General features: G+C 37.9%; 1 protein-coding gene across 1 annotated transcript in view; it reads left to right on the forward strand.

Moving 5' to 3' along the window:
- Positions 1–15,446, forward strand: part of cacng2b (calcium channel, voltage-dependent, gamma subunit 2b) — a 69,154-nt gene that overhangs the window by 1,057 nt on the left and 52,651 nt on the right. The window lies entirely within an intron of this gene.

A 15,446-nucleotide genomic window follows, 5' to 3' on the forward strand; every position in this document is an offset into this window, starting at 1 on the left:
TCTATCTATCTATCTATCTATCTATCTATCTATCAAACATCAGGTGTTCACTCACATCTCCTTCATAAACCCATAAGTGGTACAAATTTCACGTCCTCTGCAGAAGTCATGGGCAATATAATGTTTTAGCTGATAAATGGACTCTTGATTCTGGTCTTAGAAGGAATGTTTGGTAACTTGTTTTTTCTGGCATAGTGGAATTGGTTGCCTTGCAGCATCAGCGCAGATTTGCCCTACACAGGGGAGTTGTTTGCCTAACTGACTACATTAAAGGGAGGTGTACTGAATTTGATTTGGGCAACAGAGTGATGATATAAAGATCATAAAGTAATGACAGGAAAGGATAAAGGCTGGATAGGGGAGCGACGGTCAGAACAACAGCTGCCTTGCAACAAGAAGGTGCTGCGTTTGGATATGAGTCCAACTCAACTTTTTAGAAGAAGATTTATCACTGTTTTATACCGGAGCTGAAGAAAAGTGAAATTCTGGCATTTTAAATGTTGGGGCTCACAAAGTTTGGATTGGCTGCTGTTTCCAATAGCCAGCCCGTGAAAGGTTAGCACCAGTCCTTCGGGTCAGGTTTGGTCAGTGGATACACATGAACCTGCTGCTATGGACGCTCTAGCACCAGTCCCTAGCACTGGAGCCATTTCGGTGGAAAAAGCCCTCACCCACAGTCCTAATTTCAGCAATCTGGAGATAAATCAGCTGTGAACCAGCAGCTATCTGGTTATGACAGTTTAAAGGGTTACTGGAGACCCAGTTATATATATTTCTTTTCCAAAAACATATGACCTTCTGTAAGGGTACATTCACACCAGCCCTGTTTAGTCCACCTTAATCGACCCCTAGTTAGGAAGCAGACTATAGCGCAGGGCATTCTGGGTAAATACAACCAAAAACACATTTGCGAGTATAGTGCTAGCTGTTGAAATGGCTCATCATCTTTGGCTAAAGAAAAGAGAAATCCTACAACAAATTTAAAATCTGAGGCTACTCCATTTTTGTTGACATTTTATGAATAAGGAAGTTGCGCTTATATCTTCTTCTAAGGTTTTTCTGTTGTTGTCTTCAGTGGTTTTTGGTGCAGCGCCACCACAGGCGAGGCGGGTGAACAGGTTCTTCAGATGGTTTGGATTGCTTGACACAGTGCAGCGTGAAAGAGAACCGCACCAGCTGAAAATGTAACAAATGTTGCAATTTTGGTCCCCAATCCAACCCAGTCTACCAGACTATCAGGTGTGAAAACACAGTAAGGTTCAAAATTCAGATAAAGGTAGGGTATACCTGCTACCATTCTGGACACCTGAGACAGACATAAATGAGAGAGACTGAGGCATAAGTTTGGCTGATTGTTCAGACATATGTTCAGTTAAGTTAAGAAAAAAGAAGAGAGCTCAAAACATATGTGTCTTGCAGTGTGAGTTTGTTTGTGATTATACAATAGGGAAACTGTGAAATGTCTCCTTAAGTGTGAAACAGATTTGACACAGTACATCGACACACTCAAACACACACACACTACACACACAACACACACACACACACACACACACACACACACACACACACACACAGACCGGTCTTCTTCTATCTATCATCAGACTGAATCAGAACATACCAGGCCCCACATTCACCTGATTCACAAGACAAAGCCATGGGCTGATGACATAGATTTGCGGCATTTGTGGGATTTCTCCCATGATTCATTTGGTCCTCTGTGTCTGTGGGAGATTTCCATAGGAATAGCTTTAGACTTTATTTTGAATGAGGGTTTAAAATAGAGAGAAACTACCTTGCGTGTGGCATATGTCATTGCTCATCTCGTGACATTTTCGGAACTTTAATTGCAAATACTCAAAAACCTGCTTGGTTATTCAAATACAATCCTGCTTGTGTTTTAACAGTCAGTCAGAACTTTTGAATAAGAAAACATTTAAATCTATACTTTTCCCAGTTAAGGCTTTAATTTATGACGCTTTATAGAAGATGAGAATTCCCGTATTTAAGTAATACTACTCTAATGTATGGAACATATTGATATAAAGAGCGAGTTACAGAAAGCTTCAGTTCTTGCCGTTACATTGAACTATGTTTGAATTTTATTCAATATGTTGCTCATGCATGACATACTATGGAGGGGTAAAGAGAAAACAAATATTTAGATTATGTTTGTATTTGACAACTAATTTAATTGACAAACTATTCAAAAATGAAAAAAAACGTGTTCTATGATTTGTAAAGTAGTTGTGTCATTTGCTCTTAAGTGAACTGGACAAATAAAGTTTTTCAGAAGTTTACTTGAAATCGTTAGTGAATTTGTAGTTGCAACATTCTTCATTATTTAGGTATATATATCTAAATAATGTGTTTTTTGAACTATGTTTATGGCTTTAATAAGTCATAACATCAAAGACTACATGTCGGTTTCAACAATAAGACTGAGGTATGAATCTTATTGTTGTCGATATGTCAAAAAAAAACCCACACAATTTCGTAATTGTGGTGTTTCCATTAAATAAGAAACACAATTAAAGTCACATGTGAAAAAGTTTGTTCATGTGATAAGTCATTAAAAGATAAGCCTTCATCCTCCTACCACTTCCGGTCGTCTTCATCAGGTTGTTGATCCCATAACTCGTGTGATGCAAAAAAAGTTTTCCCATTGCAGTTTTGCCATCTACACTAATTTCAAGACAGCTGAAAAACCATCTCATCCTAGATCCAAAACATTTAAATCGAAAAACGTGAGTTTTTTCTGAATTGGCACGTTTCCATGAAGCAAATTAATTTTTGTAATTCCAATTTGGTCAATATAAACACTACTATTGTTACTTACTAAACGACTTCTCTTACTAAATAAACACTAATTAATGTTAATTTCTCTTATTTTTAATTTGAATTAAATTTAATTACACTGATTTCCCATATTGCTAGGTCACGTTGCTACATAGTGACAATGAACTGTTAGTAGAGACTCAAACTGTCTAAATGTTTTTAGGAATAGAACCAAGAAATTTTACTCGAGCTATCCGATACAATGTTTATGTCCTCGAAAACATACAGTATGAAATAGTGAAATATTTCACTATTTCACTATTTATAATGAAATAGTTGAACGTTTGTTCAAGAGAACAAACGTTCTCTTGAACGTTTGTTCAAGAGAACAAACGTGTTTGTTCTCTTGAACAAACACGTTTGTTCAAGAGAATAGTCGCAGCAAGTGAAGCGCTTATTTTCTTTGCAAAGTGGCTTTACTTTGCACACTCTCGGCACACTCAGTGTCCTTGGCACCAGAGATTCAACACGATTAAGAGCAGAGATTTTGAAAGATATCCAGCTCGAACGCCTTGCATTGCCATCGGAGCTACAGTTGCCATACAAACTGTGCGCCGAGGAGAGAGGAGTGAGAGGGAGAAGGGGACAATTGGGAGGTGCTAAGAAAGACAGGAAAAGAAAAAGGAAAAAAGGAAAAGAGAGAGAGAGAAACTAAGCAGCTCTGGTTTGCTGTCACACGCCCTCAGGCATCTTATGCTATCTTTAACACGCAGGCCCACGTTCTATCTAACCTATCTCACTGCAGCTTTTAACGTAATACATCACAGCGTTGCTGCAATTTCCGCTCAATGCCGGGGACACGATGTACACAATGTGCAGATACTGGTGAGAAGATGTTTAAGTTTTGGCTCCCGTCGTTACCTGTTAGCGCTGCAAAAACGGAAATACCTCCATTGACACTGAAATCTTGTTTTGCTTTTTTAATGTGAAATTACATCTTTTTTATGCTTCAGCTTGAATACAGATGTAAAAATAAAGTTCTGTCATAATATTAAAACGATCCCCCCCCTCCCCATTACAGCTCTGACATTAGTTTTTTGTTCCAGCCAACACGTCCGGTAATTTTCCTGTCCTTACTGCCGAGTCTCATTATCTAAAGCCGCAGCTAGTGATATTCTAGGATTGTGTGATAACTAATTGCAGGGAATCAGATTACAAAAATAATCCTTTGGTTTAAAAAGAAAAAAAAAGAAAAGAAAAATGATGCAGACTGTCAGTTTATCTAAAGCTCCAGTAAAAGTTTCAGAGGCTGGGGAGCAAAAACGATCTGTAATCTGGTGACTGAAGTAATCCTGTTTAGAGAAAAATAATCTCCTTTATCAAGAATCTGTCAGGAAGCTGTAGTAGGTAGAAGGCCACTGTAGTAGGCGGCAACACAAATTATAATAATTGGAAATAATACAGTACATCAAACAAAAAGTTATGATTTTAATCCACTTCATTTTGGACCAGTGACGTGCGGTCAGGGGAGGCAGGTGAGGCAGCTCACCTGTCATCATGGAAAAATAATATAATAATAAAACCATTTATATTGCTATTTTCACCCTGTGGTTTGTACTATAAAGTATCTATTTTTTACTTAGCTTAACCAATTCTGATCATTTTTGTCTTCAAAATCGCTGGATTTTCGCATTTTGCCATTCAAATGCTCAGAAGCGAAGTCGGTGAGGCAGCAGCGAGCTGAGCCTCACCTGGGATTGCGCAACCTCTCGCTAACTGCACTGGCTGCCATTCTATGGGAGCAAGTTCGTCCTTTCTGTATGCCGGTAATTAAATGGCTAAAAAACATTTAATATATGGACTGATTTTTCATAATTTTGCTTATGTATATAATGTACAGTGTTTTTTTTTTGTCACCAGCTGTGTGTGTATCGTGTTTTGTGTGCGGAGGAGCGATCAGAAACGGCAGAAAACAGACTCCAGGGGAGGCAGGCAGTTCTCTTGCCTCATGGCAGGGGGCGCTCATGATCCCAGATATTGTGACTGCACAACTGCAGAGGAAGACACAGTGAGTTTAGCCATACAGTAAATAAGTAAAGTACAGCGATTTGTTTTCTCCTCTCTTCCGACGTCAACATGAAAGACTACATTTCTACACTTAAACAGTTTTCTAAAGTGGATTTTCAATTGAAGCAGGAGATAATAACTAAAAGAAGACCAACACCGGAGCTGAAGGTTTTGCTTCGAGTGTTTGACGATTCTCAAACGGAGTAGAAAAGACATGACGAGAATAGACTTGGCTTTGGATGAACGGATATTTTTGTGCAGAATTAGCGGTGCATGGATTTCATTGATACATAAAGGTAAGACAGCAAGATCCTTTTTTTATGAAATGTGCGTTTTTTGGGCTACAGTTTGTATGTCTAAATAATTCAGTAAAGTAGAAGCGGTAGCTAATCTACCACAGCAATTATTTATTAATTAAACATTAAGCCTAAAACATACTACAACAACAGACTGAATATTCTGTCCTGTGTGCAAAATTCTTGAATGTTTTTTGGTGTTAAATCCTAAAACATGAAGTGGCGTTGTTGTCAGTTGCTATGGCAACGAATCTGCGTAGCTATAGCACGAAATCAATACCTACATTTCTAAGTTTCACTGAGTTAACGCGGCTATGGATGACATGTAAATGATTAGTCTTTTTGCCCTCCAGCGTTGTATGCTTGCGCGAAATTTCCGTACCAATAACATGTGTGGTGTCTAAGTCATAAGTCAGTGCCTCACCAGCAATGAACCTCACCGCACGTCACTGTTTTGGACACTTCCTGTTATCCTTCCCCAAGAACTTTTTTGTAGCTTTTTCTTTTAACTTTAAAGTGTTATTTTATGTACCCACCTCTATCAAAAGTTTGAATCAAAAATTTTAAACAGATTTAAGTTACTGAGATGTGCAGTAACTTTGCTACTGCTGTTTTTTTGCGCTGTTGTGTATGTAGTCTACATTTCCAGCTGTCTATATGACTTGTATGCATATTTATTGTATATTTGGGCAGCTGGTGCTTTGCACTCTTGAGTTCATGACAGCTTTCCTCCAGGGGATAATAAAGTATATTCTATTCTATTTTATTACCGGTGAGGTGATGAGTTGACAGGGCTGACTGAGTGAGGACACAGTCAGCTTACAGAGCAGCTGGAAGCAAGGTAGCATACCTGTTAGCACGTACGCTTTGAGCCGTCCAAGTTGAGGTGGAAAAAGTAAACCACAGATTGTTTTCTGTTAATGTTCAAGACTTAAATTCCAGAAGGAAATTTCTTTCCACTGGATACACAGTTCGTACGTCTTCACATAAAGGATTGTTGCGGTTCTTGTTTTTAACTAGATCCATAGCAACAAGCCTGAATCCAGGTGGACATGCTAGCAGGCTAGTTGCTCATGTCCTTCACTGTATGTGAGAAATCATCAAGCCTGATGTGAAACATTGGCATTGGTTGGAGTTAAGACTCAGTTGCGATAGATGTCACCAGCACCGTTTGGCTAGTTCAGATGTTGGTTACCATGGAGACTGAACGCAGGCCGGTGGGCAGACATTGCTGCTGTGGGTGTCGGGCTGGTTGATTGTTCAACTGATCTATGGACAGAAAAGAAATAGTTTTTAGTTTTGGGTCATTTAAGGAATTGAAAAATATTTTTTCAGTAATTTATCTGGGAAAATTTTCCATTTTCAATGACTGACTGATTACCTTCATTGAATTTCCATTGGTAAAAAAAAAAAAAAAAACTACTCAGAGTGGAAAATTATCATTTTTAAAACTTTTTGTTGGCAGGTGTTATTTTCTTTTTGTCATGCCGTGATATTTTATTAATATCAAATATTATCAAACATCCAAAAAAGGATGTCTGATGATTATTTATTGCCACAGGTTATTTTGCACAATATGTGGAATTTTATGTAATTGTGACAATTGCAAACATTCTCCTTTAATTGATATCTTTTCTGTTTATTCCACAGAATTAATTAAAAAAAAGATAATTTAGCTTGTGCTGATATTGCGCACAGTGGTAAAATGCAGCATTTTGTAAAAAATAACAAGACGGGTATCTCCAATTACAAAATTTGACTAAGTTTCAGGACGAGCAAAAGTCCAAACTCTAAAAATAAACAACACACTATTTATGGCGTTTTTACAAAAGAAAAGCCGGGTGAGGACATAAAAAGCCGTCGTTCCTCCTTCACAGAGAGGCGTGCGGCAGCATCAAGCGGCGCTCTGTGGGCGGCCTGCTGGTGATACTGTAATAGAAGTGACTGACAAGCCAAGACAGCTGTCAAACTCAGTCGTCAATATGCCCCAGCCACACAGTTTCTTCACATGTTTCTCAATAAACAAACAACTGACTTTTAGATTATTTTTAACTTTTCAGCTTCGCCACAACAGTAAAGACGGCGAATTCAAAGAAAACCAACTTGAAAACAGAAGGAGACCAACGTCCTCTTTTAACTCAAGACTTTATCATTTAGTGACTGTCATAAGAAATGATTATGAGAAAACATATATTTTTATTTGTGAACTACTTTTCAGTTCACATTGAGAAAAAAAAAGAATGGAGATCCAACTTTAAAGAAAGAAATTGTTAATTTGTTACATGTAGACAAATTAAGTTTGTCAAATTTACTTTATGACAAACATGACAACTTGTTAATCTTAAAACATTTACTTGGGTAAACTTAGTTTACTTTAACTAATTTTAAAAAAAAAGTTGGAGCACTGTTTTCTTTTTCAGTGTACAAAACATTAAAATCAGGTTTTAAAGGTCATGGAACACCTCACACATTAAATATTTGTTGGTTTTATTAAGTTTATTTGCTGAACAGAAAAGGTTTCTCTTCATCTATGACACTTTTTCTGTTTTACTTTCTTGTTTTTTCTAACACATTTTTACCAGCTTGTCAAAATGTACCTGTCATTGTTCTAGTTGTGACAAATCAAACTTGAAAAAAAAAAATCTTGCTTTCGACCTAAAACCTCAGAGAAAACTCAACAGATCACTGAAACACAACATAGACATGAATGAATGTTTTCCTTCATGCACACTTTCTAATATCTGTCAGACCGCCTCTTGTTTTTGATCGTGGCTCATATCTGCCCTAAAAAAAAAAAAGAAAAACATTTACGCTTCCTGTACATTTATTTCCATAAAAATTTCAGCTCTGACCTGACAGACCTCATGTTGGACCGATCCCGCGTTAGAACAAGCTACGCGGTCGGCTCCACTTGGATTCGTCCGGCTCGCCTGTCATGCTGGACGAATGGCTCCATGTTGGTGGTCCAGCTATCGAGCCTGCCTACAGAGTCTCAGTCTGTCGTGGGTTTCAGTGATGGATCTTGCCCCGGGACGGTCTCTCGTCCAAAGGCACAGACCGGATCGGCCCCGGGGAACCGGGCCTTGACAGGTGGAACTCAGCAGGCTCTAAATGCTGCCATTAATCTCCATGACGGCAGCTTTGAGAGCGAAGTGAGGTGTGTTTGACAGGATATATGTTTCTGGGAAAAGAGCCGGCGTACCGGAGAGAACTGAAGAAGCAGCAGCTTCCAACAGAGGGGTTTTATTATCTCTGTATAGAATCCTGAATCGTAACTCCAAAGACTAACTTTTATTATCCAGCATAGATGGAAGCTCATGCATGTCCGTCATTGGGTCAGGTTTTTGCAATGTTAATAATCAATTTGGAAACAACTGACATAATCTGAAAACAGACTAAGCTAAGATGTGGAGTCTAGTCCAGTTTAGAGAAAATTTCTACAGCCTTAGTGCTACTTCTATATCAATGCCACTGCCAACAACCCCAGACATGTCTAAATGGTAACTTAAATCCATCCAATAAGACACCATGTAGATGCTCAGTATATTCTGATGAAGATTCACTGACCTCACCATGTCGGACGATCAAAACCGAAAATGAAACTGGCAACATGACCTACTTTTTGATTAATTTGGCCTATAATTACATGACCATCAACATTTCATTTTCAAATGGTCAGTTGAACCTTAACTAGCAGTGGCCTCACTGCTGAAGAACGTACCAATACTGATTTCCACACCCTTGATCAAGACGTGTGTTCACCATTTAAACCGAGCGCTCACGAAAAGCAACGCAAATATTTGAAGGACGTGAAACGGATTTGATGTTCCAAAGAATCTGCTTCGTTTCATCACATCTAGTCTTGACTATGAAATCTCTCAATTTGGCAACATGGCAATACAAGAAGACGGTTTGACAGCAACTGCAGTTTTCAGGCTTCGCCTTTCATTTTTTGCCTCATAAATTCAAATAAAAGTAACATAAGGACAGTTTTTGATGCTAACAGGACATAATTACACAGATATTCATAATCTCTTCAATAACAGGTATTATCATGTAGTGGGACCAGTTTAGACCTTTTCTTTCAAATCAAGGTTTAAAATATGCCATGAACCTTTAAACATTAATTTTTGTGATCATTTCAGGTATTTACCCTTAACCTTTAATGATTTGGCTGTTTTTTTGTTGTTCTTTTACTAAACAACCTTTTTACTTGGACCTCCTGCTTACCAAATTACTCCAGTTGCTCCCATTTTCTATTTGTAGCAATTGTCCTCTTTCACAGCGGTGGCGGCCACATGACACAGTGTAACTATGGCGATGCAGCAGTCTGTTGGCAGTACAAGGCCGGCTGTCAAACGGACATCACGGTCTCTCAATCAAAGGGATTGTTTACGAGTGTGCACACACACACCACCTGGGACTGACAAACACTTTGCTGTGCTCCATGGGAGGGGATGTCAGTCACACACACACACACACACACACACACACACACGCGTGCCCACACACACAACATGTTTACATGCTGCATTAAAACATGCGGAAGAGACACAAACATGTCTGACAAAGTAAGCTAATGAAATTTTTTTTGTTTGTTTTCATCTTCCCGTATTTTATGATTTAAAAAAAAATATCCCAGATTATGACAATTTGTTCATTTTTACATTTCTAGCATAATCACTCCATAAAAAAAGAAAAATTTTGAATTAATTCTTTATGAAACTAACTTATTTTGTGGAATTGTAATCTAATAACCCATATTTACAAGTGACATTATTGCGTAAAATCAAAATTTTTGAGCTGTGCTTAATGAAGTGATGTTGTTCTTTTATCAAAAACACCTGGAGTTTTGCTGTGATTCTTTAATGCATGTTTGAGAAGTCCTTGAATCTCCATGGCAACCTTTCAGACATACAAACAGCCTGAGTGGACCTAGCCCCGCCTACAAGCTACAGTTTCCAAGCTTCCGCTTTACAGAGCTCCCCTCACCGGCGACTCCCCCACTCCGCTCCTTCAGACTAGCCAGCTGCAAGTAGCAAACACCTGGTGGAACTGAGCATCAGCTGAGTTCATTATAGGAGCTACTTCTCTGTGAAACGCTGGGAAAAACCTTGTCAAAGGGTTAATCGAGGAGCCATGTTGAGATGACGTCCTGAAGGCGGAGTTTCAGAAAGAGCAGCAGTTTTTAAAGAGACAGGCCTTACTTCAAGGTGTTAAATTATGAAGTCCAATTTCCTTTAAGTCATATTTGACCTGCATAGCATTTTTATGACAACTGAAAGTACCTTTGTTACTTGATTGTGCTATAAAATGTGCCTGGAAAATACTGTACATAATGCTGCCCCTTTAAAGTGGCAACAAATGAGAGTGTTTTGTTGAATTGAACACGTATTGCTATTACAGGTACTGGTGTTTTGGCTAACATTAGCGTGCATCTCAGGAAAGTAATTTGTTAAGTAAATCTCATTTTTAAAATGTTTTAAGTACAACCAAAAGCGTTCTGTGTTAACCCTTTAGAATGACATAAAAAGCTGCACAAGTGCATCTGCTCTGTTGTGTGTTTGCTCTGCCGCAGATGTTGAGGTGTTTAGCTAACAGGGTTATGCAACAGGACAGAGCTGTTAGCAGTTAGCTGTTAGCAGTGTGTACAGAAGCAACAGTGTGCTAGTAGAGCGCTGCGGTTGGTATAAAGTGCAGCCCAGCACACACACAGAGGAGAAAGTCCACAGTGAAATGCTGAGTGAGATGCTGCACATCTGAGTTTCAAGAGTGAAAAGCTTTGATGTAAACTTGTTTTTGTTGTTTGTAATCTACATTTTAAGGGTTAGCCCCGCTGGATGGCTCTACTTTATTCAGTGTGGAAAAGGTAAAAATAATAACTGACATCGCCTTGGAAAACGCACCACTTGCTGGTCGTTTTCTTTATTAGCAGTTTTTGGTTGAGAAGTTAGCTGTTGAGTAAATGGGAAGTCACAAATAGGCCATGTGAGAAACTGGAGCAGCAGCTCCCTATCAAGGGTTTGAGACCACAAGATGATTATATTAATGTTGGAAGTAAGAGAACTCATCTTAATTATGAAGGCGTTATATTGTAATGCTGTTTTCTTTGTCTTATTCTATGAATGAATGAAGTGTTAGAAGGACTTGTTCCTCAGGCTGTTTTTACATTCATATACAAAGTAGAAATTAGTTTTACATCCTAAAGCCAGCTGGATTTAAAACATCTCGATTTAGGTTTCATTACCGACCCATTCCTGGGTCAAATATGGGTCAGTCCAAACCCAGTTGGAGACTAACGTCTGACATCAAGGCTCTCAAAACGTGGATTGAAAAAGTTAATTCATAACTTGGATTAATAAGCAAGTAATAATAAATAATCATAATTTTTTTAGTTAATTCTGCATGAAAAACTTCACAGTGTCATAATTTTTAATATACAGTGGAGTATTAGGACCAGGCTAAAAAGAGTTGTAATAATATGAGAATGAAGTCATTAAGATATAAAAGACGTACAAGAATTAAGTCAAAATATTATGAGAATACAGTTGTGGTGTTATGAGAATAAAATAAAAATAATATGTGAGGAAAAAGTCATAATAATATGAGAATTAAGTCTGAACATTAAGAGGGTAAAGTTGTATGACAGTAAGTCAAATTAATATTAGAGTAAAATCGTAATATTAAGATAAAGTGGGAAAAAGTCGTAACGAACATAAGCTCATAAAATAATACATGAAAACGTTGTAATAATATGAGAATGAAGTCATTACTAAAGTAAAGTTGAAATAACACGAGAAGAATCCTACCAATATGAGAATTAATGAAGTTATAATGTTATGAGAATAAATTTACAATAATTTGAGAATGAAGCCATACAAGTAGTCGTAATATTAGGAGAAAAACATCGTAGTAATACGAGAAAATAATAACAAGAGGAAAAAAGTCGTATAATATGAGAACAAACATTATGACTTTCTTCTGGTAGTATTGCATCCTTATTCTGATAATATTATGACCATTAATACTCTGTCTTACTAATAAGACTTTGACTAACAAACAGCTGAATTTGTTAACTAATTTCATTCTCAACATTAGGTTGATGCAGCTAATTGACCTAATCTTTCAGTTTCAAATTTGGATCCAAAAGTAAAAAAAAAAAAAAAAAAATCAAGAGTGCCTTTATTTTGAAATCCCTCTGAACTGACACTGAGATCTTCTGCAGCTGATAAACACACAGGATTTAATTTGTTGCCAACGTCAAGTCAAAGTTCATTTCTATTCTGCATTAAAACTGAAAGGGCCTGACATTCACTGGCAAATCATTTGAAACACTATTCCTAAAAATGGCCAATAATAATAATAATAATAATAATAATAATATCGAATGCGGTTCTCTCTCCTTCTCAGGACACTTTTTGTTTTTTACGATTGTACAACTTACAGCTTTAGCATCGCGGTCGATTGTTCGAATTGACACCTGAAATATGAAATGTAACCAAACATTGCATCGGAGTCGACTCAGCTCAGACTAATATGGTGTTACCATGAGGCTGAGACTTTAAAGAACAAATCTTGTTTTTGACATGAAGCCAGTTCAGACAGGTGTGATGGGATCAGAGCTCTTGGCTCTTATCAGAAGGCGTGCAGCTCCATTTCTTACAGCTTTATCAACAGCATCATGCAGAGATTTACAATAATCCAAGTGAAATATAAAAAAGACAATAGCTAGTTTCTCTTGAGGAGCTTTAGGCTGATCTGTCAAATTTAAAGCCATTGTTGTGGGTAACACCGAAGTTTCGCACAAATTAGTTTAATAATTTCATGAGCTAATGATGACAGTGTGTCGACGCAGCGGAAGAGAGATCAGACTGTTTAAATTTAATTTTGGTTCATGTTCACGTCAAGGACATTTCTGGAAATCCCTGAACATTTTTAGAAGGCTTGAAGAGAATTGTGACCGTTTGAACGTTTCTCCAGCGTTTAGATAAAACAAACCAGAGCAGAAACTCTGTGTTTGGGTTGAAGAAGCAGCCGCGGTGGGTAAAAGTATATCAAATGAATAAGACGGGAATTGCATAATAGTGTGGGAGTTATATGCACAACATGTTGCCTGAAATCCTCCACTGTTCTCAGCTTTATTGGAAGGTTGTAAAAATAAAAAAAAGAAAGGAAGAAAGGACAATTTGTGATTTATTTTTTAAGTACAAATAAACAACTTAGACATAACAGGGATACTAATCTGGTCTGCAGAAACTGTTCTTCCAGTCTCTTTTGTTACTTTCTATATTTTATCCCGTTACGGTTCATCCAGCTTCCCTTTTCTGTCCCCTCTTTTTTGTCTTGCACCTTTAGGGTGGGTATTTATCGTATTATCATTTACCATAAAAAACCTCTAACAAATTTTAGAAGGATTTTAATTTATTGTCTCTATCATTTCAATTAATAATCTTAAATAAAAAAACAAAACTAATATTGAAAATTTCATTTTCACTATTTCCTCCACTATTTTCCCACAAGAGCGCCAATAAATTTCAGTAAATTCAAAAGTATGTTTAAATAAATCTCACTTCTTTAAGTTGTGTCGTCCTGAAGATGCCTGCTTCAAATGGGGGGGAATGAATGGAAACAGTCACACAGTTATCTAAAAAAAGTTTTAATCTTGGTTTTTATCACCATCACAATATAACCTCAAAATATCCGCGATAAAATTTTAAGTCCTACTTGCACTGATCCACTTTTTTCACTTCTGATACCGAAACCGATGTCTGAGATTTAGTATCGGCCGATACTGATACCAATACCGATCCGATACAGACAAACAGCTGAGTTAACTTAAAATGTTTATTTTTTTTAAACGCAGCCTTAACTGTTCTGAATTATAAATGTATTTGATAACTCACACTTAAACACATAAATAGCTTCAGAAGCGTGGTCAAGCATGTAAAAGCAGCAACTTTAATTTGCTCAGTCAGTGTAATTATAAGTACAACAGCCAACATGAAATAAATAAACTGAAACTGACAAAAATGTAAATGTTAACTTCTCTGGTCAAACGTAAAAAATAAACTGCAACCTTCTGTCAAAAGAAGATCTGTGAAGGCTTTAAAGTATTTCACCTTGTTGTTGCTCTACTTCTCCTCCTGCCTCCACATGAACAAAATGTATCCGGAGCGTCTCAGGTTGCTGCTGGAGTCCTCTGGATGGCGACCTGCCCAAACCCGCACGCCGCAGTGCGAGCCTCGTGACGCTCCACGGATCGTGACGGCTCCGCTTCGTCTTTTACTTTGAGTTCCCCACGTTCCTCGTGCGTGAGGCACTCTGTGTGATGTGCCGGTGCGGTGGAGTTCTACCGGAGCGCCGCTGCTCAGAATCAATGAAGGACTCACTGCTGTGCACAAACGAGATGGTTTGCAGCTCACCACAGCAGCTGGTTTTTTGTTTTAAAATAAAAACCCATGACCGAGGATCCTAATATTAATTGCACCTGTTTGTATTGTTTCGGTTTATCCCACAGCTACAGCTTGTTAAAACTAGCTAATCAATACTGGCTAGGTTCATTTGCGCTTATAGACGAGTGAAGAAGTTGGGGAAGAGGTAGAGGACAGGAAAATGGTGTTTTTACTTCCATGTTTATGCCTCTATGATTCACCCCAAGTGTGGTATGATTCAGACTTAGATTTGGCAGAAGTAAACAAATAAAATGTTAAGAATGTCTCGGTTAACTTTTTTAAAATCATCCATCCATCCATCTATCCATCCATCCATCCATCCATCCTCCCCATTATCTGAGATCAGGTTGCCAGGGTAACAGAACACAGACATCCATCTCTCTTGTAGGGGTGGACAATTGTCAGTTACTGTGTGCAGTTTGGTGAGTTATTGTGATAAGTTTCTTATTGTAAGACATCTGCTTTATTAATGTCACAAAGTAGTTTAATCACTTAGTGACTTATTAGACCCAAAAAATTGGTATTGGCCAAAATCAGAATCAGGATTAACAGGTTAGGCTTTTAAAAGATTGGTGATCGGCCAGAAAACTGCAGTCGGTGCATCACTACTGAAATGTGCTTAAAGTTTCTCATTTGTTCTTGCAGATCTTCTGGCATTTATGCAGGAAGGATGCGGGTGAAACCAAAACAAGTCGCTGCTGATAAAAGCGCTACTGCTGCTGCTGCTGCTGGTTTATGCGACTGATGTTAACTTAAGACACAACAATCATTCTTCTGTTTAATCCCGACGGTAAAATGTGACACAGAACGAGACTGTGGATGAGTTCTGTAAAGTACAAATGTGTTGAACTCA

The sequence above is a fragment of the Poecilia formosa genome, unplaced genomic scaffold (assembly GCF_000485575.1).
Source record: "Poecilia formosa unplaced genomic scaffold, Poecilia_formosa-5.1.2 Scaffold462, whole genome shotgun sequence".
Taxonomy (NCBI): domain Eukaryota; kingdom Metazoa; phylum Chordata; class Actinopteri; order Cyprinodontiformes; family Poeciliidae; genus Poecilia; species Poecilia formosa.